The sequence below is a fragment of the Humulus lupulus genome, chromosome 5 (genome assembly GCF_963169125.1).
Source record: "Humulus lupulus chromosome 5, drHumLupu1.1, whole genome shotgun sequence".
Classification (NCBI taxonomy): Eukaryota; Viridiplantae; Streptophyta; class Magnoliopsida; order Rosales; family Cannabaceae; genus Humulus; species Humulus lupulus.
The window spans coordinates 214,011,037-214,015,746 of record NC_084797.1 but is presented as its reverse complement, the minus strand read 5'-3'; the positions used below and the strand labels follow the sequence as shown (position 1 = coordinate 214,015,746).

Sequence of the window (4,710 nt, the reverse complement as noted above, 5' to 3'; positions counted from 1 at the left end):
ACTTTAGTATAACACATTATTTGTGTTAGATAATGAAGTTTCCATAACATAATTCTTTGCATAAAAAGTATTATTATAATATATATTATAACTCAATTTTCGTATTATTGCTATATTTAGATATATTTAAATTCTCATTATATATTTTATTTATATTACACTAATTTATTCTATTATATTTTAAATTTTTTTTATATAATTAAAATTAACTTTCTAATATATACTAGCATCATCAAATGAACTTGATTTTCAAATAACAAAAAGTAAGAACATTCTACATTGAATTAACAATCCACAATTTAGTTTAAAACATGCAACACTATCATCAACAACAAAATATTCTTTAAGTATTCAAGGAGTCTAAAATTTACTACTTTCAACACAAAAATAACGCTTCGCTGGATTTTTCCTCTACTTCTGCATCATCCATTGCAGGTTCTTAGAATTGTAGCTGTTTGATGGTTCTTCAATAACCTCTTTTTCAAATCCATTTTCCTTACCATTATGGAGCTTAACTGAAGGACGCGTTCTCTTCAAAGGTGACAACAATCTAGTAATAGCGGCTTCAACATTGGCTCCACATATTGGCTCTTTTAAATAAGTAACAAAAGGGGTACCGATTAGCTTTCCGTGACAACCCTTAACATTGTCTGACGAGCACCTGAAAAATCCAACTATCTAAGTTAGGAAATCCAGCAGAAGTCTAACAAGCAGTCTACATAGATGATCCAAGACATAAAATGACTAGGATACAAAAAATTAAAACACATATTTCTCAAAAGCAGATAATATAGCCAGTATTATCCAGTCAACACTTGACTTGGAGCGCTTGAACTTTATTCATACGGACTTCAGCTTCTTAATGAACAAGTAGCCAATAATTATTTTAATTGATACTATAATCCCCTTCTGAAATTACTTAGTTAAAGCTATTTTTCAATAGATGGATTGGCAACACCAGTTTGTACATCACATGTTTACCAGTGATATTTACCAATTACATAAGGATAGGGATGCAAGCTTACTTTTCATGTGGTCGATGAATTATTTCAACTCTGGATCTTCCCACGACGTTTTTAGAAAGTCTATAAGTGGTCATCCTCCTTAATTGGAGCCAATAGCTCTGAGGGGTTTTCCAAATATCGAAAAATCTTATGTTCATAAACCTGGCAATCGAAATTACAGTTACTCAACCACTAGAACTAAAATTAAGGGAATAAATAAAATAAATTGTAGCAGATATCAATGGAAACCAAATTTACCTTTGCAAGCAGAAGAATCTCATCAGCATTCAAGCAACAAGCAACAAGCAACAAGCATTACTTAGTTGTTCACTAAGATCTTTACAGCAACCTTGCTTTAGCAAACTAACAGTGTATAGCATAGGAAGACCACTTCCATCGCCGTAAAACATAGTCACGGTTATTTTCCGAGTTGCAGTTGAAGGTAGCGGCAATGACAAATACATGAAGGGATCAAAAGTGATTGAAATCTTTCCACATGCTGGGCAAACCAGTGTCGACTTATATTGACCCTGGCCATTAACATATAAACATTGTAAGAGAAGAAAATACTTTTGTACCAGTACAGGAAAAAATAAATGCTTATGGTTCAAGGAAAGAAGAAATATAGCTTTCAAGAAAGAAGACTTTAATTCCCACTCACCTGGCAAACATCCACTATCAATGAGTCATTCTAGTCCCTGTGATTTTGCAAATGATGAAGATCCAATGCCTACATCAATCTGCAAAATAGACAGTTAAGCTGTCATTTTCTACAATTTAGTATCCCATAGAGAAAAAAAAGAGGTTTGCAAATTATCATATTACTTCAGTAGTCAAAGGGAAAAAGTAAATGTTTCTGTAAAACTGAAAACTTAACTTCTCTTTATTTAGTGTAACAATAAAAATAATTAAAGAAATAAATAATACTTAACGTGACATCTAGGCAAGTAAGATGTTTGACAAAAGAAAGTATTAAAAAAAGAAATACCCTGAACTATTAAAAAAGAAAGTAATAACTATAGATTACTTGGACAAAAGAAAGATGAAACAATTAAAATATTATCTATTATTAAAAACAGTCAACAATATTCATAAGAACTCATTAGCCTAAAAAATTATAGAGGTATGTTGACTTACAAGACCCAGTCTTGGATACTTGCCTAAAATATGCCAAAAGGTACCTAACATAGTGACATGGTGTGCTCAAAATATAATGATATATTATTATGGCCAATTTACCGTTAAAGAGGGTGACACAATTCAATATAAGCAATCACTTGTCACGGTTGTTTCAGACATTGTGAAAGGTAAAATCAGACTTAATGGCTATGAAGGAATGGAAATAATGGCCAAAAAAATTTCCAATAATGTAAACCAGAAAATAAGATGTAATACTCTGTTTTGTCTTTAGAAAACATAGCCCCCCAAAAAAACTCAGCAATGAAGGCTGGAAATAGACAAAAATCAGCAACAAAGACTTTGAAGAAACTAACCTAGAATAGAGCCAAGCTCTGACACATGACTCATTCAGATCTCTTTAAGTGTCTCTGTCTAATTGTAAATACATGATATGTGTGCATGCTATGCAGAAATGTAGATCATGTTAGGCTAATTCTAGTTAAATCCTCTAATTCTAGTCAAAACCTGGTTCATGTCAACAATAGCTGCATATCTTCCAACTAACAGTGAAAATATACTAATCAATTTAATTGATGAAGAACAGAGAAATAACAGTCTTTACAGCACAAAAACTACAAAAAATCATGATTAAAATGCAATGCAATAAATCCAATATGTTAATAATACTCTGGAACTTTGACTCTTTTATCTATGAAAGAGAGCTAAGTAAAACCTCCAATTATAGCACCTAGAATCTTAATCAACAAGAATGTGCAGATTTTTTTATAAAATAAACAGGGCTTATAATCAATAACCAAAACAGAGTGTTAGTGGCACCACACATATGAGAACATAATTTATAAAAAAGAAAGTTTCATGCACCTTTAAACAAAAATACAAATTTCAAGCCATGCTAAGTCAAGGTAATTTCAGCAGCAAAAAAAATTGTCAAGCTAATTAATAAGTACTATTATAGCTAATATAGTATATACAATATAAGCAATACATGCCAATAGAAATATCTTGATTGCATAGATACAAAAACAACATTAAATAATCTAAAAGGTTAAGTTGATATACAATAAGGTAGTATGTACTACTTAACAATACCAAACAATGTAATTAAAGTTCCTATTAACTGCTACGTTGAGTTAACAATTTTGACTAATTCTATATAAATATAGCTTGCATTATACACAAAGCCATGTCCTAAAGAAGTTACCTTCCCTTCTTCACTTTGTCAGATACAGCTCTATAAGCATACTTCCACCAAGAACGAGGATCAAATTTCACGGAAACATGTGGACGAAAATGCGCATATTTTAAGTGTTGATTAAAGGAAGAAAAGTTATCAGCTAGTTTTAACATATCCTTGTATCCATCTTGCAACAACAAGATACTAAAAATTTTCAAGGCCAATCAAAACATGCCTCCAAGTATCCAATCACAGTTGAATTATGAAATTAAACCTTTGATAAACAGAGAATGACATCATCCAGAATATACTTTGCATTTCCTGTAATTGGTTCCAGAATATAAGTGTGCTGTTTGACAATTCTATCAGCAGGTTTGCCTTCTTCAATGCCATATCTAAAAACCTGAAGCAAATAAATGATCAAAGTTTCATAGTTTGAACATGCCCTCAACATATGTAACTGCAAGAATAAACTAAATATTGGTTCTACCTAGACCCACTCAGAAGGAAGCTAAGAGTTTCTCCAAGGTCACACCTGCTGCAAATGGGTGACCAGGATTGCTAGAGAATAGGAAATTAAAATTCAGACAGAAAATAAGAATGTTAAGATTCCAAAATATAAAATTTAACTTGCTATTACACACCTTTCACTGTCCTCGTATCTGATATGAATATTTGAAATTGAGAGTTTCAAATTTCCAACTATAGTGTTGATAAGGGAACCCAACCATGATTGATTCTTCAAATAAAAATATATACATATTAATACAGTTATAATCATAGTTGACAACCAAATACTAGCACATAAGACGCTTAAGAACCAAATACTAGTTACAAAGACCCGTTACCAATTAGAAATAATATGAGCATCCTATGCAAACATAAGTGCTAAAGTCCAAAGATAAGAAAATTAAGAACCTCATTTCTGAAAGCCTGGCCAATTTGAGCAGCAGAAAAAGGAAGCTTGTTCCCATTGTAATAGTACAAGTCTTTGAAGTTAACAAATATGCCCTGTGCAGTTTCTGGCTGCATGAACCTACTGCAGAGGAGATTTAATTACATATCATTACTGACCAAACAGGAGTCTTAATAAAAAAGAATCGCTAAGAATAATTAGTACCAAAATGTAACGTGCTCACCCAGGGCTCAAGCCAGATTAGAATCAGACCTTGCAAAATGGGTCTAATATAAGAAATAACAACTAAATCAAACAGAAAATAATAGCTTAAAAAATATCATATTTTCTTTGGTCGTCTTGATTGTAAATATCCGTATGGAACCTGAGTCTATTAGTTCTCCCTGTGTCATTTGAAAATTTGTTCACAAACACCATTATCAACTCAACTATAAATAAAGGTTGAAAAAATGGTATACTTACAGTTAAACCCTTGC

General features: G+C 31.7%; 1 long non-coding RNA gene across 1 annotated transcript; it reads right to left on the bottom strand.

Moving 5' to 3' along the window:
* Positions 1-734: 734 nt before the first annotated feature.
* Positions 735-4,333, bottom strand: LOC133833966 (uncharacterized). The gene is made up of 5 exons (XR_009893237.1): positions 4,237-4,333; positions 3,963-4,057; positions 1,666-1,744; positions 1,263-1,534; positions 735-1,166 (listed from the first exon to the last, which is right to left on the bottom strand). It is a non-coding gene; the product is annotated as an uncharacterized LOC133833966 (long non-coding RNA).
* Between the last annotated feature and the right edge of the window lie 377 nt (positions 4,334-4,710).